Consider the following 23,036-nt stretch of genomic DNA (forward strand, 5'->3'; position numbering starts at 1 on the left):
CTCGAAAAACCAAATATATATATATATATATATATATATATATATATATATATATATATATGAACTAAATAGCAAAAAGCCTGCCACAGCCATGCAGTTTATAAGTAATATAAGTCTCTGTGTGTTTACTTGGGTCTGAGTGGCTGCAGGCTCTGGCAGGACTGGAGAAATCTCCAGCTACAAAACTCCCTAGTGGCCACCACCCATTATCTATTCTTCCTAAGGGCCCATTTGCAGTAGCAGCTTTATTCACCCAAAGATGCTCATATGTTCTGTTGCAGAAGGTGGTTAAACTGTTTGGGCAAATGGCTAACATTGTGTCTAAGTATGAATTGGTTTCACTGAAGGAAATCTGAACTTTTGACATGATGGGTGCTAATTCCTGCTAACTGCTAACACCTCATAATTAGATTGCAAAAGTTTTCCTCAGGGTCAGGATATAAAAATTGGCAGACTTCTTTAAGGGCAGCATTCTCAGAAGACTCAGAGACTTGAGGTTGTAGAATATAAGGCTGTTTCCATGCCTTAGTTCTGTGAGGAATTCAGAAATCACAGTGCATCATAAAAGAATGTGCTTTAATATAGACAAGAAGACCTGTGGATGACTTAATAGCTACAATTGCAATGGCCTTAAAGGCATGGGAAGTCTCCAATTAAAATGCAAAATATAAATACAAGGAAATATTCAGATTATAGGATATGATTGCAAGGATACTTCACACATTTGCTATCTGCTCTAGACCAGCAATTGGCAAACTACAAACTACAGCACATGGTTTAGTACAGTCCACTGCTTATTTTGTAGATGGCAGATATCAGTGCTTGGAGCAAAAGACTATGAGTTGTGAAGCAAACAATCAAAAAAATTACTAATTACAGAGAAACTGAACCAACCATTGCTCTGGATCATAAAGGATAAGGGTTAGAAGAACTAATTCTGAAAGGAAGCCAGAATTTAAAAGGAGCTGAAGAACTCACACCCAGGAGTGAAAGGACAGTATAACACTTATAATACAAAAGCAGATGGATGAGGAAACTGGAGATTAAAGGAAGTTTGGGGTAGGGGATTGGGAGGAGAGAGGAAGGTGTTAGTCAAAACTGAGAATTCATGAAAAAAGCCTCATAAAACCCACTAATTCATAAGATATTAATTTAAAAATAACATTTTAAAACAGGAAGAAGAGGGGCTGGAGAAATGGCTCAGTAGTTAAAAAGACTTGCTGCTTTTCCAAAGGACCTGAGTTAAGTTCCCAGCACCCATGTCAGGTGGCTCACAACTGCCTATAACTCCAGCTCCAAGGGATCGAATGTCCTCTTATGGACTTCACAATCATGTATACACAAGTGACATTCAGTCACTCAAACATACACAAATACACACAAGGAAAACAGTATTTTAATGGGAGAAGTTTTGTCTATATAGAAAGAAGGAGGAAGAGGAGGAGGAAACAGAGTTTATATCTTACATGGGTGAACAGTGCTTTCCCCAGATAACATGTTATTGAATAATAATCTCAGTATCAATTATGGAATTCCTCCCTACAATTAATTGGTCAAAAAGGCCTCAGGAGCCCCCAAACAAAACAGGCTATAACCAGTAACCTTGGTTGCCGACCATATGCTATTTGGTAAGACCCTATTTGTAAGGACACAACACACTTTGGTTGTAGCAAATAAAGAAATCCATTGGGTACTGACTGGGAAATGTCCTACCTACTGGTTAACATTCATAGTACCTGAAGGTGCTATGCAGTCCTCTCTGAGAGACAAATCCTATGTGAACTTTCATAGCACTGGACTCAGCATACTATAATACCAACCTTCTACATAAGATGTGTTCATTGGTACAAGAGTGTAGTGAGTGTTTGAGGCAGGCGGGTAACCAATCACTTTGTGACTGGATGTGAGGCCTGCTACACAACAGGGAATCCATGCCTAGTACTGTAAACCTGACCAAAAACCCATGGTTCAGAACATTAGAGAACTCATGGAGAAAGCTACTACTGTTGTTTTGAAAAATGACATGAAAAAAGAATGAAATTTTTAAAAAAGTACTAACAATATTCTTTATAAACTTTCAAACTGCCTTCTAAATATTTATGTTTATACCCATAGATTCATGCTGCTCTCAACCTTGGCCAGAGGAGGCTTTTTCTGTGGTGGGCAGCAGTCAGTGCCGAGATGCATTACTGGTCAAAGTGCTGAGGATAAGTGAGTGGGTATTCAGTCCTAAACGGGACACCTATATCACCTCTGCCAAGGCTCGGGAAACATGACAGAAAGATGGCAGGAAAAAAATTATTGGAAGATGGGGAAGAGCTCTGTGCAATGCTGTCCTCTGGATAGGACATTGCTATTGCACTCAGAAACTCACAGCAGCTGTGCTTACCTGCAAACCCCTGTACAAGATCGAGCCAGTCAACATTCTCCCTTGGGAAGGGGAGGGATTCATGAGGCTCTACCCCTAGCTATAGAGCTACTGAAATTGATAGCTGCCAGGAAGGAAATAATTTTTCTTTGGTAAGTGGCCACTGATAGATTGTCCATGCTTCTGTAGATGGCCTCATACTCATGCATATGCAGGCCCTACTAATTTGATCCAATGGGTTATATAAGAAAAACAAGAAGTGAAAGGGAGAGGACCCACTTGGAGGGCTCCATGGGGAGCAGGGAGGAATAGTTCAACATAGATGTGATTATGATAAATTGTGTAGAAGAGTGAAATTGTCAACGAATTTCTAAACATATACTTTATATAATTTTTTAAAATTTCTTAAAAGATAACTCAATATACAGTGAGGAAATTTATTAATGATGGAGCTTGACATGTAGAAAGAATTGTCAGGGGACACCATAGCTTTACAATAAATTATAAATGTCAGAATATTCTTCTATAAGCACAGTTCTGAATCATGTAAAGCTCTTGTTCCTAAACTATAGCACTGCAGTCAAAATGTGACCACCATGTATGTTTGTAATTCAGATTGCATTCACATCCATTTATTTCTATCTCTCCTATGATTGCAGGCTTAATTTAAATGACTTTGATGGCAAGCTACAATATTTAATTCTTTGTTTTCCTCAAGCCTTCTCATCTTTCAATCTTCTTCAAATTGTAAGACCTGTGAATTATTTTTCAGAATCCTTTTTCTCTCTTAGATCTTCATAATGTTCTCTACCCATTCCAGCTACAATTCTTATAACCAATTATCTACCAAAGGAAATGATAGGTCTTGTGATTGCATGTTGTATCCCAAATCAAGGGTAAATAAAATAAGCATAAATTTTTAAGATTTAGTGTATATTAAAAACTTCTCTTATCCTTGATTAATGGATCAATATTATATTGGAAGAATGTCTCTAGTGACATGTCCAAGATCCTGGTTATATTTAACATTTTTATCAAATTATTTCAGTAAAAGACCAAAAGTTAAATTTGTCAAATTCTTGGTAACACAAATAAAACAAAATGTGAAAGGTAAAGATTTGGATATTAGAAAGCATTCAAAAGTACCTCAATGGAATGAACTTCTGAGTCAAGCTTCAAAAGATGGAGCATTGTTGGGCAAAGGGTAAAACTGAACCTTGAAGTTCAAAGAAAATCAATTGTACAGTCATAGGAAGTATAATAAATGAATTGAGAGTAGTTCATGTAGGAAAATCAGTCTCAGTCTCACTTCACTGCAAAGTATATTACTAAGAATAACTGACTATCCTAAAAGACTTACCACAGGAATACTGTTACAGTCCATCTCAGGAGTTGATTTGGGTTTGTGGTTGAGATATCTTGCAATTCTATCATCTGAGATGAGACAAAAGACCACAGTATGCTTAACATAGAGTAAGGCATTCTGACTATGAAGTTCATGCTATAATGAGTTTCTGTGGTAATCCCAAATCCCACAATGTGATTTAGAGATTTCTAGAACATAAGATTTCAAGTGCTAAAATGACAAAATTTCTCAACAGACCACAAGAATTGGACACACAGCATTATGTTTCAGCCATAATTATCTCCCAGTTAACAGACAAGCATTTGTGTTTCCTATGCTGTCAGGCCTGAGGGCTAGCTGCTTATTCTGTCATGAGTGTTCTTTCCCTGTACTTTAGCATGGATGTTTTCTTTGTGTCCTTCCGTCTCAGCACAAGTGTCTCCTTCCTGGAAACCACAGCCCAGTAACAATAATTTTGTTTCATCATTTTCTTATGACCATGTTTTATTTTCTTTATATAAGTTGTCAATATCAAAATATGATGCTTGCTACTGATTACCTAAGCCCAGTAGAGCATAAGCCTTTGTTGTTCATTGCTACATCCTTACCAACTGCACTAGAACTTGATACATTGGAAGGATTCAATAAGTGTTTACATAACTTTCCCCTATCTCTTTCCCCCCTCCATCCCCTCCCAAGTACCTTCCCTCTAATCCCTCCCATGTCCCCCACTCAAGTTGATAGCCTCTTTTTCTTAATTATTATTGTTACAAACATACATATAAATGTGCATATATGCATAAATATATAAGTACAACCTGCTGAGTCCATTTTTGATGTTTGTATATTGGTTTCAGGGCTGACCACTCTACACTGGACAGCCAATAAGGGGACTCATCTCTGGGAGAGACTTATTCTCCTCCTCCCAGAAGTCATTAGTTGTCTATAGTTCTTTGTCTAGTGGTGAAACCCCACAAAATAACTTTCCGTGTTAATATGTGCACTGATATTGTCATTGTTCTGGTCTTGTTTATACAGCCATTTCTAGCAGAGACTGATTCACAGCACACATCCTGGTATTCTGGCTCTTACAATTTTTCTGTCTTTCTGATCCCCATTCAGTGATGTTCCCTGAGTCATCCCCATGGCCCATTGATCTATCTCTGCATTGTAGCCAGTTGTGGTTTTCTGCAGTGGCCTCTCTTTGCTGTCAACAGAAGCTTCCTTGATAAGGGGTGGTAACTGCACTTATCCAGAAAAGTTGACCCATACATGAAGACGTTTCACAGGCCTAAGTGTGAAACGAGGCTTGTAGATTGGCAGGTGCCAGTGGGTTGTGGTAGTGCAAGCAAAATTCAGTGTTTTTTAAGTGGATGGTAAAGAGATGAATTAATGATACCTCATAACCATGAAACCTATATTGAATTCTCTTATATATAAGAACACTCAGAGAAAACCATCATGAGCTAAGGAAGCTCACATAGCTTTTCAGATGAGGATGCATGGGTCAACATGAGGATGGATCTAGGAAACTGTCATTACAATGTAGGAAAGCTTTTGCCAATTGGAAATTACGAAACTGCTGTGTAAGTACTATCCTCCCCAGTTGAGGTTGGGCTACTTGCATACCTTGTGCACTGTTCTTAGAGTGAAAGGGTTCATTTTTTTTTCATCCTAAGGTTTGGAGATTCTGATTCTGCCCAGATTTAAAAAAAAAATTATTTTAATTCTTCATTGTAACTAGTTAAATAGTTGCCTTGTTAGAACAGAAGGTGAACTAATGAAGAGCTGAGCAGACAGAAGAAAATGTTTTGATAAACACCATCCCTCATTCCAACAACCATGTATGCAGACCACAATCATTACTATAAGAAACCTTTGTAGAAGTTCATATTAACCATATTAGAACAAAAATTAACTTCATTTGAATGAGATATACACAACAGTCTTTCCTCCTTTGTTTTCTTTCTCCCAGTTAACTGCAAAGAGTGGACATCCCATAAGTCCATAAGTGGAAACTTTTGTTCAAGATTAAGGCTGTCAATTTTGTTTTTAAGGAGACCTTTTAGGAAACATTTAGAGTTATATTATGTGGACAAATGTTTTGCCTACATGTATATATGTGCCCTGGATGCATGCCTGGTACACACAGAACCAGAACTGGAGTTAAAGATGTCTGTGAGCCACACTGTGGTTGCTGGGAATTGAACCTGGGTCCTCTGCAAGAGCAACAAGTGCTCTCAACCACTGAACCATTGCTCCAGACCCACGATTATAAATTCATTTTTTTTCAGAATATGAAATTTTATTACTGTGTTTCCATTGTCAAAGTTTATGATCTTGGTCTTTGCTTCTTGCCTTTGGAAAGGGCCAAAAGGAACACATTGGCAACTTTAACAACCTTATAGCAGACTCCAGGAATACAACCTACAACATGACCTTTTTTACCAAATCCAGCAACCAGAACATCATCATTTTCCTCAGTGAAGTTCAAGCAGCTGTCATTGGGCAGAAAAGCCGTGATCTTCTTGCCACTCTTGATGAGCTGCACCCTGACACACTTCCTGACAGCAGGATATAGGTGTTTAGCTTCAACCCATTCTTTTTCCAGCACAATTCCCTTTGCATGAGAGGCACCTCCAAACAGATTGGCCCTCAGGGCTGTGCCCAAGTGGGCTTTCTTGAATTGTTTATCATGCCACTTCTGGTCCCTTCAGTGACTGTGAAGCTTCCTGGAAGTAAGGAGATGATGACAATTGCCCATCTTGCCCGTGCCACAAGCCCGAGAGAAAGCCTATTATACATTCTTTTTTATTATTAAATTTTTTGTTTATTTTACATACCAACCACAGTTTCCCCTCCCTCCTCTCCTCCTGTTCCCTCCCCTACCTCCTTCCTACCCCCTCCATCCACTCCTGAGAAAGGGTAAGGCCTCCCATGGGAGTCAACAAAGCATAGCATATCAAGTTGAAGCAGGACCAAACTTCTCCCCGCTGCATTAAAGCTGAGCGAGGCACCCCATCATAAGGAATAGGTTCCAAAAAGCCAGCTCATGAGCTAGGGACAGCTCCTGGTCCCACTGCTAGGGCCCCACAAACAGACCAAGCTACACAACTGTCACCCACATACAGAGGGGCTAGGCCGGTCCCATGTAGGCTCCCTAGCAGTTGGTCTAGAGTCCAGAAGCTCCCACAAGCTCGGATGAACTGTCTCTGTAGTTTTCCTGTCATGGTCTTGACACCACTTGATCATATAATCCCTCTTCCTTCTCTTCAACTGGAGTCCAAAAGCTCGGCCCAGCACTTGACTGTGGATCTCTGCATCTGCTTCCATCTGTTGCTGGATGTAGGTTCTATGATGACAATTAGAATAGTCACCAATCTGATTACAAGAGAAGGCCAGTTCAGGCACTCTCTCCACTATTACTAGGAGTCTTAGAAGTGGTCATTCTTGTGGATTCCTGGGAATTTCCCTGGCACCCAGGTTTCTCCCTTACCCCATAATGGCCCCCTCTATCAAGAAAACTCTTTCATTTCTCTCCCTCTCCATTCCTCCCCCAACTCCACCATCCGAATCCCTTATGTTACCAGTCCTCCATCCCCTCCCCTTTACCCCCATCTGCCCCAGTTTATCCATGAGATCTCAACTATTTCCCCTTCCCAGGGGAAAATGTTTCCCTCTTATGATCTACCTTTGTTACCTAGTGTCTCTGGGGCTGTGGATTATACCTTGGTTATCCTTTGCTTTACATCTAATATCCATGCACAAGTGAGTACATACCTTGTTTGTCTTTCTGTATCTGAGTTACCTCACTCAGGATGATATTATCTAGTTCCATCCACTTGTCTGCCAATTTCATAATGTCATCATTTTTTTACCATTGAGTAATATTCCATTGTGTATATGTACCACATTTTATTTATCTATTCTTCAGTTGAGGGGCAACTAGGTTGTTACCAGGTTCTGGCTATTATGAACAATGCCGCTATGAACATAGTTAAGCACATGTCCTTGTGGTATGATTGAGCACCCTTTGGGTATATGCCCAAGAGTGGTATAGCTGGGTCTTAAGGTAGATTCATTCCCAATTTTCTGAGAAACTGCCATACTGATTTCCAAAGTGTCTGTACAAGTTTGCATTCCCACCAGCAGTGGAGGAGTGTTCCCCTTTCTCCACATCTACTCCAACATAAGCTGTCATCGTTGTTTTTTATCTTAGCCATTCTGACAGGTGTAAGATGGATCTCAGAGTCATTTTGCTTTGCATTTCCCTCATGACTAAGGATGTTGAACAATTCTTTAAATGTCTTTTGACCATTTGAGATTCTACAGCTGAGCATTCTATTTAGATCTGTACCCCATTTTTTAATTAGATTGTTTGGCATTTTGATGTCTAGTTTCTTGAGTTCTTTATATATTTTGGAGATCAACCCTCTGTCAAATGTGGGGTTGGTGAAGATCTTTTCCAATTCTGTGGGCTGCCATTCTGGCTTATTTACCACGTTCTTTGCCTTACAGAAGCTTCGCAGTTTCAGAAGGTCCCATTTATTGTCAATCTCAGTGTATGTGCTACTGGTGTTATATTCAGGAAGCAGTCCCCTGTGTCAATGCGTTGAAGGCTACTTCCCACTTTCTCTTCTATCAGGTTCAGTGTGACTGGATTTATGTTGTGGTCTTTGATCCAATTGGACTTAGGTTTTGGTGGGGCAATGGATATGGATCTATTTGCATTCTTCTACATGTCAACATCCAGTTATACCACCACCATTTGTTGAAGATGCTTTCTTTTTTCCATTGTACAGTTTTGGCTTCTTTGTCAAAAATCAGATGTTCATAGGTATGTGGATTTATATCAGGGTCTTTGATTTGCTTCCATTGATCCAAGTGTCTGTTTTTATGCCAATATCAAGCTGTTTTTATTACTATAGCTCTAAAGTAGAGCTTGAGGTCAGGGATGGTGATGCCTGCAGGAGTTGCTTTATTGTAAAGGATTGTTTTAGCTATCCTGTTTTTTTTTTCTTTTTCCATATAAATTTGAATATTGTTCTTTTGAGGTCTGTGAAGAATTGTGTGGGGATTTTGATGGAGATTGCATTGAATCTTTACATTGATTTTGGTAAGATTGCCATTTTTCTATGTTAATCCTACCTATCCTAGAGCATGGGAGATCTTTCCATTTTCTGATATCTTCTTCAATATCTTTCTTCAAAAACATAAAGTTCTTGTCATACAGGTCTTTTACTTATTTGGTTAGAGATACCCCAAGGTTTTTTATGTTATTTGTAGCTATTGTAAAGAGTGTTATTTCTCTGATTTCTTTCTCTGTCCATTTATCATTTGTATATAGGAAAGCTATTGATTTTTTATGTAATCTTATATCCTGCCACATTATTGAAGGTGTTTATCAGCTGTATGAGTTTCCTGATAGAATTTTTGGGGTCACTTATGTACACAATCAAATCATCTGCAAATAGCAAAAGTTTGACTTCTTCTTTTCCAATTTGTATCCCCTTCATCTCCTTTTTGTTGTCTTATTGCTCTAGCTAGAACTTCAAGTACTATATTGAATAAATATGAGGAGAGCAGACAGCCTTGTCTTGTTCTTGATTTTAGTGGAATCGCTTTGAGTTTCTTGCCATTTAGGTTGATGTTGTCTGCTGGCTTGCTGTATATGGCCTTTATTATATTTAGATATGTTCCTTGTATTCCTGATCTCTCCAAGACCTTTATCATGAAGGGGTTTTGGAGCATCTAATGAGATGATCATGTGGTTTTTTTCTTGTAATTTGTTCATATGGTGGATTACATTGACAGATTTTCATATGTTGAACCACACCGGCACCTCTCGGATGAAGCCTACTTGATCATGGTGGATATTTTTTTATGTGTTCTTAGATTCAGTTTGCCAGTATTTTACTGAGTATTTTTGCGTCAGTATTCATGAGGGAAATTGGTCTGTAATTCTCTTTCTTGGTTGAATTTTTGTGTGGTTTGGATATCAGGGTAACTGTAGCCTTATAAAAAGAGTTTTCAATGTTCCTTCTGTTTCTATTGTGTGGAACAATTTGAGGAGTACTGGTATTAGTGCTTCTGTGAAATTCTGACAGAATTTTGTGCTGAAATCATCTGACCGTGGGCTTTTTTTTGGTTGGCAGACTTTTAATGACTGTTTCTATTTCCTTAGGGGCTATAGGTCTATTTAAATTGCTTATTTGGTCTTGATTTAATTTTGGTATGTGGTACCTATACAGAAAACTGTTTATTTCTTTTACATTTTCCAATTTTGTGTAGTACAGGTTTTTGAAGTATGACATAATGATAATCTGGATTTCCTCAGTGTCTGTTGTTATGTCTCCCTTTTCATTTCTGATTTTATTAATTTGGATATTCTCTCTCTGCCTTTTCATTAATTTGGATAAGGGTTTGTTTATCTTGTTGTTTTCCTGAAAGAATTAACTCTTTGTTTCATTGATTCTTTGTATTGTTCTTTTGTTTCAATTTTACTGATTTCAGCCCTCTGTTTGATTATTTCCTGTCATCTGCTCCTCCTGGGTAAGTTTGCTTCTTTTTGTTCTAGAGCTTTCAGGTATACTGTTAAGTCACTAGTGTGAGATTTCTCCAACTTCTTTATGTAGGCATTTAGTGTTATGAACTTTCCTCTTAGAATTGCTTTCATAGTGTCCCATAAGTTTGAGTATGTTGTAATTGCTTTTCACTGAATTGTAGGAAGTCTTTAATTTCTTTCTTTATTTCTTCCTTCACCAAGTGGTGATTTGTTGAGCATTATTCAGTTCCCATGAGTTTGTAGGCTTTCTTTAATTTGTGTTGTTGTTGAATTCTAACATTAAGCCATGGTGATCCAGTAAGATACAAGGGATTGTTCCAATTTTTTGTATCTGTTGAGATTTGCTTTGTGTCCAAGTATGTGATCTATTTTAGAGAAGGTTCCATGAGTTGCTGAAAAGAAGGTATAGTCTTTTGTGTTTGGATGAAATATCCTACAGATGTCTGTTAAGTCCATTTGAATCATAACATCTGTTAGTTCCCCTTTTTCTCTGTTAAGTTTGTGTCTGGCAGGCAGATCTGTCCATTGGTGAGAGCTAGGTGTTAAAGTTTCACACTATTAATGTGTGGGATTTGATGTGTGATTTAAGCCTTAGTAATGTTTCTTTTACAAATGTGGGTGCCCTTGTATATGGGGCATAAGTGTTCAGAACTGAGACTTCATCTTGATGGGTTTGGGTGGCAGACTGGGTCTTGTAGGTTACACAGTCCAGTGGGTGGCAGCGGTGGTGGAGCGGCCTGCCTACAGGACTCTTGCCTGTTTGCTGGCTCCAGTTATAAATGCTTAAACCACTCAAAGAGTATCTAAATTTTCAAAACTCACTCTTACATTTGAATTATGGTTTTTCATAACTATACTGAAATATATGTGATCTATAAATATTTGGGCAAACACCAATATTTTAAAAGAATCTTAATGTATACAGAAAAGACATCTCTATTTTTTATGTGGCTATGAACAAAGTAACAGAATTTTTGGACACTCCAAGAAGAAATATCATTTAATATTTACTCAGGCAAAGAAAAATTATATGTCATGAACTGGAGTTTATACTATTATTATGTATGCTGGAAAATTATTTTATTGTTTTTTGGATACCAACCTTTTGTGATAGGCTTATTACAAGTCACCTCTGTGTAAATGAAAGAAAAGATATTTAAACACATAGAAATAAATGTGCATGATTCACCAGCACAGCTAACTAGAGATTTTCTAGCTTCATAACCACAACTGATAGGAAGATTTATCGCCACAGCTGCCTGCGTTCAACTTCTTTCTCTTCTAGTTGAAGGAATCAAATTTCTTTCTGGAGATTAGTCATTTGTGGGGGTGTTGCCAACTGCAAAATATTTGTTATGAATGAGGTGCACTTCTCTGGTGCTGTCCTCCAGCCCCAAGTCAGTGAGTAATTTTCATCTCTTTGTGTGTCTTTCTCGCCTACCATCAGGAACAAATTTAATGACTTAGGCAGTCAAACTTTCTTTAGTTGTTACTCATACCTAAAACTTCAGATTGTATGGTTTCTGGAACATGATAAACTCACAGAGAAAGGTAAGACAAAATGACATTTGGACACATGTTTACAAGAATGAGATTTAAGCTGAAGAAAAGCCATACATAGGGACTGAAAGCAGAAAGGGAATGAAAGTATCTTGGGTGACTAGGAATGTGCCAGGTGCTCTCTTGAGCACCTTCCCAAACAAATTGAACATTTAAATAATTAACAAATAATGTCACAAGATGTCAACATGGTTTCTTTCTTATGGACTGTTTTGTGGAAATTATATCATTCTCAGAAGAGTCCTATCAGGGGTTAAGTCATATTTTCATTTTGCATAAGAAACTAGTAACTTTTTCAAAATTACACAATTTATTAGTGGCTGAAAGCATTTTGCTTAGATATAGCTGGCTCCCTAGCTTGCTCTCTGTTTTTCAATGTTCTGCCTTGGCTATGAAGAATTACCCAATTATATACAGTGATAATGTAACTACACATTTTGAGAAAATCAATGTTGCACCTACATAAGAAAATCATAAAGCCAAAAGAGACTTCCATTGGTCATTTCTTTCATGTAAAATGAATGCTGCCTTTTCTTTTTAACACCTTTGTAAATATGCATTTAAAATTTACCGTGTACCTAATCACAATTTCTGGCAACCATTGTCTCATTTTTTCCATTGTTTAAACCGTATGGTGACAGTAGGATGAAAGATATTATGTTCTGTTCTATGTTCAATTCAAGATAAATACTAAAATATATGAACAAAGAATGAGATTTCAATACATCCACCAAATGTTTCATTTATATTAGGTCACTTAGGGTAGTATTGTTTTGTATTTGAAGTAAACAGTTGCTTTACCTACTTATTTTGTAATTTATAATTATAGGCTGAAACAGCATATAAGAACAATAATAGCAAAATGGTGAAGTAGTAGAGAAGTTCCCAGCATTAAAAGGGATACTAGAGTTTCAGTGTTAAGGTTTTTTAAATTTTGTGAGTCAACTTAAGTACAGCTAGCAAATACATTTTTGGAGGAGGCATAGTATATTTGGCTCTGTATTAAATATAAAGTCAATCATCTAGCTAAGCCCATTTAGGAGAGTAATTATTGTTCAAATCAATACTAATGATTGCCTAACTTGTTCATATATAAGTGCCTTTATTTGGTCTCTAACAGGGCAAAAACTTAATCAGTTATTCATAGTCATTTAAGTTTTTATAAGACCAAAAAAAGCAAAGAGAAGATATATTTCCACCACTGAACACTTGAACAGCTGAGCCTAACCCAGTAAACAAATGACACAAAATAATTAGAGCTCCAGAACATGAATTTCAACAACTTATTGAGATGCCATTCTCCACCCCCTATAGATCACATTCTGTTTTGTCTCCTTCCACGGCACTTGAGTAAATGGGAAGTTTAGAAGGAGACAATGCCTCTTAGGTGAATGAATTCATTTCCCCAACAATCTTGAATTAAAGCTGTCTTTGTGACTGCTGTTTTTTCTACCTGGTCACAATAGTTAGGCAACAGCCTTATTGTTATTGCAATGAGATGGATTCCTCACTTCACAGGCTCATGCATTTTTTTTTCTCAGTAATGTAGCCTTCCTTGAGCTTTGCTGAAACTACTGTGTACTGATCCGATGCTTCAGGGACTTTCCCATTGTCACCCCTGACAGATGCTATGCCCAGATGACCACATCCCTCTTTCTAAGGATGAATGTCTCCTCCTTGCAGTTGTGGCTTGTAGCAGATCTCCAATCTTCCATGTTACACTCTCATTGTGAATAATCACATCTTCATGTACTGTGGCCTTGGGAACCTGGACCAGTGCCTTCTTAGTAGCAATCACTGAATTCCTGCCTGTCTCTGTGGAAATGATGTCATAGTCATCTTACCCATAAATTAGAGGCCATGCTTGTCAGCTCAGATACCACTGTCACTGTGATTCTAGGTCTGCTTCTCAGCATGTTCACCTTGTCTCAACCCATCACCATCACCCTCATTTTCTGCTTCCTCATTGTGGTTTCCATATGCTGAAGATCTGCTGTGTGGAGGCCAGGCTCAAAGTTTTCTCCACCTGTGAAAACCACCCACCTCTTGTCACCCAGTCATATGGACTAGAAACCTTGGTCAATTTTAGTATATGTGCTGCCGAAGCGAGCACGAAACCTCAGTCAAAAGCATCTCAGAAAAGAAGATTTCTCAATCTTATGGATTACTTACTCCCATGTTAAATCCTCCAACTTACACCCCGAAAGATAAGCATGGTAAAAATGTACTGAAGCAGTTAGGCAATGTTAAATGAAAAGAATCCTAATTGTTCTTTTCTAACTTCTCCAGAAACCAGAAAAAAAAAACTTAACACATTATTTCAATGTATTGTTTAAAGATTTATGTTTATTTTATGTATATAAATGGTTCACTTGCATATATGTATATATACTAAATACATGTCATGCCGTCAGAGGCCAAAAAAGGGAGTCACATGGCCTGAACCAGGACGTGCAAGTGTTTGTGATCTACCATGTGGGTTCTAGGAACTGAATCCAGGTCCTCCACAACAGCAGCAAGTGCTTTGATTCACTGAGCTATCATCTATCCCCTCAATGTATTTTTATGTAAATATCATGAAAACTCTTAGTGAACATTCACTTTAGGGTTACCACTAGGCATTCAGTAACAAGTTGACCATAGATATTAATGTTGTTTTAAGCCACATTATGATCTAAAGCCATAAGTGTGACCAAAACAGTTCATAAAGAGAATAATAGGAGTAAGTTTATGAAAGTGGCCACCATATCCACATTCATAGTAGACCATCAGAAAGAACTTGTTTCTTTTTTGTGTCTTTAAAGATTGCATTACTCTGATTCTTGACATTTGAATATTTTAAGACTTTCTCAGTGACTTTAAATGTTCCTTCAGATAAATTTTTAATTTAGTGTAGGAGAATTTCCAATATAATATATTTTAAACCAACCCATTCTCAAATCCCTCCCCACTTATACCCCTGTACCACCATTAGTTTTCACTCCCAACTTCATGTACTCTTTTTTAAGCCCTCCAAATCTACTTAATGCTGCCAGGATGGATGTTTTTCTGAAATATAAGCCATAGGATTTTTAAGGAATGGTGTTTTTTGTAATCAGACATCTTTGAACTTGCCACACCAGATAGATATACAAGATGGTGGCTATACACAATAGCATTTGTCCTTGTACAACATTTTCTACACATCTGCACCAATTTGAACCTAAAGGAGAAATAGCCACTGAATTCTCATCTTCAGGTGATAATATCTAATATCAAGAAGTATCTATTGTATGTAAAGCAATTTATCTTTTCAGAAGTGGTTTTAAATAAATTACTGTAGCATATACTAGAATTTCTTATCTTAAGGTAGTTTACATATTGTAAATATTAATGAATGTCTCACAACTAACACTGTTTTGACAAATATTAAATTTCTGTCTTGTCAATTTCTTATAAAAATATCTAAACTGAAAATGCTATTCTTTTGCCTTCTTCTGTTTCTCTGCTTTCTCTTCCATGATATGCCTTAGCGGCCCTCTGGCCATTTCAACTCCCATTACTCATACACATTTATGAGTTTTAGCATTTCTGCTCTTCCCAAGAGTCCTCATGGCCAAGACTACAATTATTTTTCTCCTTTTTAAAAACATTTAATAAAATGCAATATGCATGTTCAATTGTTGACAAGCAACATTTATTAAACACTTTCTATCACGATAACTTGAAGCTTTTCTCATCTTTACTTTGAACAACTAACTCCGGCATTCTTCCATCATAACAAAAGGTAGATGGCTCTTGTTTCTAAAACTTCTCTTCCTCCCACAGCATTTTCTTGGGGAGGTGGCTCTTTGGTCTCAACATTTCTATCTTAGCTTTGTACTTTCCAAAAGTTGATGACTACTGAGACTAAGATAACAAAGCCACAAAAAGTCATGGGCACCTAAAATCCTAGTACTCGAAAGTCTGACGTAGAGGAATTATGAATTGAAGTCCAGTTTGGGATGTACAGCTATGTCAGGTTCAGCCTCAGCTACATGACAAGAATCTGTCTCAAGAAACCAAGAGCAATGGGTGTAGCTAGGTTGTAAAATGCTTACCTCGAATAAGTACTTTTGCCACTATCTTGGGCAAGTGGGGTGTGACATCTGTTCTCTGAGTACTTGATGCCCAAAGATGATGAGGTGAAATCACTACAAAGCAATCCATTGATCTAACCAGGTTCTCTTTTATTATGCATTTTCCTTTGGACCATTTCTTTATCAAGAAAATTTTTTCATTTATTTTATACACCAATCAAAGATCCCCCTCTTCCCTCCTCCTGCCCCCCAGCCTTCCCCCAAAACCCACCCCCACTCCCCCCACAAGAAGGCAAGGCCTCCCATGGGGAGGCACATCCAGTAGAGGCAAATCCAAGCCCTTGACCCTGCCTCAAAGCATCATGAAGTGTCCCATCATAGGTAGTTGGCTCCAAAAAGCCCCCTTATGCACCAGGCATAGATTCTGATTCTACCACCAGCCCCCCCGCCCAAGCAGATCAAGCTACACAATTGTCTCTCCATACAGAGGGCCTAGTCCAGCCCCTTGCAGGCTCCACAGCCATTGATCCAACTTTCATGAGTTTCCACTAGTTTGGTTTGGTCATCTCTGCAGGTTTCCCCATCATGATCCTGATATACTTGCTCACAGAATCCCTCTTCTCTCTCCTTGACTGGATTCTTGGAGCTCTGCCTGGTGTTTGGCTGTGGATCTCTGCATCTGCCTCCATCAATCATTGGAGAAAAGTTCTGTGATAAGAGTTAATGCATTCACCGATCTGATCACTGGGCCAAGCCAGTTCAATTCAGGCACCCTGTCCCCTATTTCTAGTAGTTGGACCATTTTTTTTACAGATACTAAGTGGTCAGTAAAATGTCCCTGACACTTTTAAATCATACATTGTTGGAAGCACCACATATTAAAAAAAAAACAAAACAGGCTATTGGATGGTGGAAAGTGAAATCAGAAGAGTTGCATTCATGCACTGCATTTATTTGGTATGGCAGCTTAAACAAATTAGTTGATTTTTCTGTGTGGTGCTTTCCTCACTAGTAAAATGAAGACAACAGGTACTTATCTTACGGTAGTGGTGTTCTGATTAAATTGACAGTCATATGAATTGGTTTTCATAGTTCTGACACATAGTAAGCTTTAATCAATATTAAGTACTATTGCTATTTTTCTGAAAGCTTCCAAATATTCTTATTCTTTATTATCCAGTCTATTTCCTTTATGCATCTTCCACTCCAGACTGTACAGTGAGAAGACTCGCTGTCCCCTTCTCTAATTTTAGAACACAGTAAGATCATATTTCCTCTTGGATCTCATTTTTATGGCTTTGCTCTTAATCTGTTTGACTCCTATTCCAGTACCTCTGACCTATGCCTGATGTATTTTAAGTAGAGACAGCCTCAAACTTAGGAATGAGTTATGTCCAAAAGCTAACGCATAAGTCATCAGCTTGGAACTTGGAGCACGTTTTCTCAGTGAGATGAGGCAGTTACATTCCAAGGGCAGTTCACTAGCACTTATTAAAGTCATCAACCTTTCACTAACAATACTAAGACCCTAAAACCATTCATTAAAATGTATTTATTGAAAGATAGGTTTTATGTTCCTGCTTAGGATGCTAATAAGTGAAGTTAGATGGAATTTCTTCTCCAAAAATATAGTAATAATCTGCATTGCTGAGCATGGTGATTCATGACTGTAATCCTAGTCTTTGAGAGGCTGATGCAAGATCTGAAATTCAAGGTCAGCTGACTTTGCATAGGGAATTCCAGGCTAACTAGGGTAACGTAGCATGATACCATCTAAAAAAAAATTGTATCCATTATACATAGCAATGGCTTGCATAAAGTCAACTTCACACAAGTATATCATGCACTTTGGCTCTGTTCACTCCCCACTTCTTTCTATCACCTTCCCTCCCATTATAGCCATTCATTCTCCCAGACTGCCATGCTTCTACTCTTCATGCCCTTTATACAGATAAGATTTTATGAACTTGTATAAAATCTAATATCCCAAAATGACAGAAATCATGATATTTACTTTTCAAAGTCTGATGTATTTACTTGCCATGAAATGTCTCATTTGCAAGTGAGAAAAATTATCCAAGGTCATAAAACTAGATAAACTTAGAGTCATAATGAGTATCCATGTTTTCAGATTCAACTGAAGACATCCTTCAAATAATCCTTATATAGTATACTAATCTGCCTTGGGAGGCTGTCCCACTCCTTATACACTCTAGTGAGCTTATACAGAAAAAATGGCAAAGTGTAAGAATGAGAGTCAGAGAACTTCTCTATAGACTAAGAACATAACTTGCTTGGTGCCAGGCGTGGTGGCACACACCTGTAATCCCAGAAGTTAGGAGGTTGAGTCAGAGAAACTGAGAATTTGAGATAAGACAAGGGTCCATACCAGTTTCAAAGTCAGCCTGAGTTACCAAATGATACCTTGTCACAAGAAAACCAAAAAAGAGACAAAAATCTTCCTTCTGAGGACCAGTTATTTGTAATGGCAATTCGGAATTCGGCAGACTGTTGATCTCTTTATTACTTTGTCTTCTAATGCTGATGTTGGATCATTTTATAACTCTATATATTTTTTTGTCCTGGAACTCTCACTGCAGACTATGATAGTCTTGAATTCACAGAGATCCTCCTGCCTCTGCCTCCTGCATGCTGGGATTAAAGGCATGTGCCACCATACCCAGAACAATTTGATATTTCCATATCTGGAATCATCTGTCTTAAATGTTTGCTAAGCAGCTATTGTATGTTAAGAATTGAAATATAAATAAAACATCTGCTTTTGAGAGAGAGAGAGAGAGAGAGAGAGAGAGAGAGAGAGAGAGAGAGAGAGAGAGGGAGAGAGAAAGGAGGGAGAGGAGAGAGCACAAATAAGCCCAAGAAAATAGTCCAGATACAAAAACCCACATTTGCCGGGCGGTGGTGGCGCACGCCTTTAATCCCAGCACTCGGGAGGCAGAGCCAGGCGGATCTCTGTGAGTTCAGCCTGGGCTACCAAGTGAGTTCCAGGAAAGGCGCAAAGCTACACAGAGAAACCCTGTCTTGAAAAAAAAAAACCACATTTGTTGAAATACAGAGACCAATTCTAAAGAAGGCAGTTAGAAAACCTTTAATAGAAGAAATGACAGTTTTAGTGGAGTCTTTGGGAGTTTTCCAGTTGGATAAAGGAAGACAGTTTTAGTGATGTGTTAAACAAGTAAAAACCTGTTTGCTGTTCTGCTAGACACTGCCACCAGCTCAACATAACTACAGTAAAGGATGTGGGAAGTTTTTTGGTAATACACATCTTGAAAAGCACCAGCAGGCCAGAGTCTGAGGCTGTGGTGAACTGTAGTCAGGAACTTGCATTCCTTTATTCTGTAGGTCAGCAAACTGTAACCTGAAACACCAAATCAAGCCCTTGTACATCTCGTACAGCCTACAAGCTACAACTGCTTTTCAAAATTTAAAGCAATAAATAAAAAGAGCCAAGAAACATTCTATAACAATTTAATGTGTCCTAAAATGTCTAAGCTATTTACTATCTGGCCTTTATATAAAGGGGAAAAAAGCTAACTCCTCCAATAGGTCACCACTAAAGGTTTTTGAACAAGGCAGTAAAATGTTCTCAATCTTGTTTTAGAAAGTTCACGTTTGCAAACCAATGTGAGGAACTAGTTGAGAATAAGATTTGCCACCACATCCATTAGAAGGCCCCTACAATAATCTGAGAGCTCCTGTGGACTTCAGCTGGACTCTAGCAATAAGGATTTGGCAAAGACATGAAAGGTAGCATTCTGTTTCTTTCTTTCTCTTTTCATTTTACATGAAATTTCAGCCACATTCAACATGTAGCTTCTCAAAAGCAGACTCTTTATCACAGATATAAATAGGGGTCCAAAGGATAAAAGATCTTGCACTCAACATATTCATTTCTTTCTACCATTCAATGAACACAGACAGATACAGACAGGACAGCATTCAAGGGTTCATTGTTGTCTTTCAGTCATATACCACAGGCCCTTCTCTGACCAGAATAGAATTCAGTGGCACATGAAATTGCATTTTGTTCAAACAAAATGCTTTTATTTAAAGATGCTAAATATCCTCTGCTTTCTTGTGTGATCTCTGAGGTTCACTGATCACCTGTCACTCCTTTCGACAGCCTTTAGATGTGTCTCATGCATCATGAATCATGCTATCATAAGACCTAACAGGAAGATTTTGAAAAACATTGCTCAGAAATATCAGTGACATCAGCTTCTATATTAGAACAAATAAAGAGCAGATAAATGTTCACTCAGCCCATCCCCAATACGTCCTAGAATAATAATATTCATGTTTGGCTTCAGACATTTCATGTCTGAAACGTAAACATCACTTTACAGATGAGAAATCCAAGGAACCAGAGACTAAAATGGGTAGCACACAGTTTCATGGCTGGTTAAATAGTAGAGGAAGGACTCAATGCTAGCTGTACCCTAAAGCTGGGAGATTTACCACTGTGCTGTGACCACAAAGGACACAGATCTCGATATTCTCATCAACACCTTGCTCTTGATATTCACTCCCATTCGGAGCTGTGAAGCCTGTTGCTGAGTCACTCTCAATTTTCTGTCTGGTTTGGCGTACTGTGTATTAGCCTGAATCCTTTCCTGTCTTATAGCTTCATAAAGAACTCTCCTAACTGACTTGAAGTGACTACAGCCTACGTGCCTATAATCTCTCCCGCATACAGCAACCCTCCTCTCTTCCTGTGTATGAGACAGTGTCATTTGCCTTTGCAACTTCCTAAGATTACTCTGACTCAAGCTATTAGAGGCATTTGTCATTTGCTCTTTGATTGTTTCTCTATTTCTATTCTAATTTCTTTATTCTTTTTCTGTGCTTCCCATTAGTTGGTTCTAAAATGGAAAATATCAATTTTTCTCATCAAATCATTTGGCTTCATTTCTTTCCTTGAGAGCTTTCTTTAAATTATTTTTCAACTGTACCAAACCTCTCTGACAGCTTAAAATGAAAGCTGGACTTCTCTCCCCTGGACCATTTCTCATTGTTTTCGGTCCCTTCTCTTACAGGAATTTGTTCATCCTCTGGTTACTTCTGCCAAATTTCCAAGCTTTTAAGAAATTAATTTTAGCTATTACCATTTCATGGCCAGAAGTGCTAGCTTTCATTTTATATGCTGGGCCTCTACTGTCTCTTGCATATAAATCCTGTCAGTTCTACTAGATCACTTCTTTTTTATGTAAGGATATTGCAAAATGTCAGCATAAGTATTCAAATAATCTTCCTTCAAGTGTACATTTGTAGACACAGTTTTCTAAGTATTCGGCTTTGCTGGTCAGTTTCCAATGATCTCTGGCTCGGCTCCCTTTTCTGAAATGTAATTGAATGGTCCCTTTACTCCAAGCCTTCTTTATTTTATAAAGAATGTAGAAAGGACATCACCTTCTAATTTGCAAAGCCAAGCTGTTCTCCCCCTCTAATTGGCATCTTTGAGTGTGTCTTCCAGTTCAAATCTCCTACCTTTCATATCCTCCTCTTTAATAACAAGAACCTGAAGCCCAGCCACCAAATGAGGGCAATTGACAAATATTATAAGCAAGTAACTCTAAGTGTTGACATAGAGGAAATAGATGAAATCCTCATGGGTAAAGGGTATGTGGGATTGTTTCTTTAAGATAAGTATGGTGAGACATTGTAAAGCACATTGCTAATTGAAAGACTTTAGATCATTAGAAGTTCTAAAAGCAAGAACAATATTGTAGCTCTCTAAATCTTCAGTAAAAGACTGAATGAGTGGGTCATGGATAAACCCATAAAGGGGTATTACTCTCAAGGAAGGAAAGAAGGAAAAGGAAGAAGGGAGAGAATGAAGGAAAAAGAGGGAGGGAAGGAATGAGAGAAGAGTACATAATGACTTTGGTCAAAAGCCAATAGATTCAAGTTTAGATATAACTGAATATAAGGTGTTTGAAAAACACCTAGGATATTCATCAAATATTCAGATATATGGCTCTGATCTAGGAGGTTGCACAGATACACAGATAACTATTGGAAATAAATCATAATGGGGGATGACCATTCCCATAACTAGAGGAAAACAACAGAAAGAACATTCATGCAGGAGACCCACACTTGTGTGGTAGAAAAGGAAATGAATAGGTTATAGAAAGAAGCCTTTGTAGGGACATCAGTGGAAGAATACAAGGGCTAAAACAGTATTGAAACCAACGGAGCAGATAATTTAAAGGATATGTCAGATATACAGAAGAGAATGGTTTCTGAGAAACATTCAGTTTGCTCAGTAAAACCTTCAAACAAGATGTTACAGTAGATTGTAGCTACAGAAGCTATATAGTAAGGACTGAGAAAGAAAAGGCATTGGCACACACTATTTTTTTTTTTAGTGAAGTTTGATGGTGAAAAAGAAGGCGGCCATGAGGTGGTTCATGAATTCACCAGGATTATAGACCAATAGCTTTTAAGATTAGAGGCTCTTCTGTGTGGTTGTAAACACAGGGAAAGGACAAGGAAATAAATATACATTTATTTGCTACTTCATTGATTTCCTACAAGTAGGAAATAAATGTATATTTCCATGCGGGCAGCAGGAAAGGGAGAGAAAAAAGAAAGGAGAGAAGGAAATGCCAGAAGGACTTGGAAGTACCGGATAAAATCGGAAGCACAGAATGCTCTGGTGCAGTAAAAACCTGACAAATTAGTCAGGAGAGAATTAGCTGACATGCGCTTGCTGTTGTCAGTTCTGGCACAAAAGGAGCGGGGTACTTCTTTCATAGACATAAAAAAAAAAGCCGGGGTCCAGGTGAAGAAAACAATTAAAGTTAAAAAGGAAAGAAAGAGGAAAACAAATAAAAAGGAGGCTTGTTCCTCTCTGATCAATGTGAATTTCCATTACCCGTGTCTCTGTTCCTAAATCTGTGGCAAGGGCTCCATCTGCAGGAAGCTTCGGCCTTGCAGCTGTTCTGCACAGAAGCCTCCTGTTTTTTTGAGTAAACATTGCCTTGAGTCCCAGCTGTTTCTTGTGGCCCTTGCATGTTTGTTATTTTCCATTCATCTTTTCTCCTTACCTGACAGCTATTTTCCTTTCTTCTCCTCAATACAAACCTCCCATTCCCCCACACTTTCTCAGTCCTT

The 23,036-nt window shown here is 38.1% G+C and overlaps 1 pseudogene; it reads right to left on the reverse strand.

Moving 5' to 3' along the window:
• Positions 1-6,045: 6,045 nt before the first annotated feature.
• On the reverse strand, positions 6,046-6,477 carry LOC131899948 (small ribosomal subunit protein uS12-like; annotated as a pseudogene).
• Between the last annotated feature and the right edge of the window lie 16,559 nt (positions 6,478-23,036).

Source organism: Peromyscus eremicus, chromosome X (assembly GCF_949786415.1).
Source record: "Peromyscus eremicus chromosome X, PerEre_H2_v1, whole genome shotgun sequence".
In the NCBI taxonomy this organism is placed as follows: Eukaryota; Metazoa; Chordata; class Mammalia; order Rodentia; family Cricetidae; genus Peromyscus; species Peromyscus eremicus.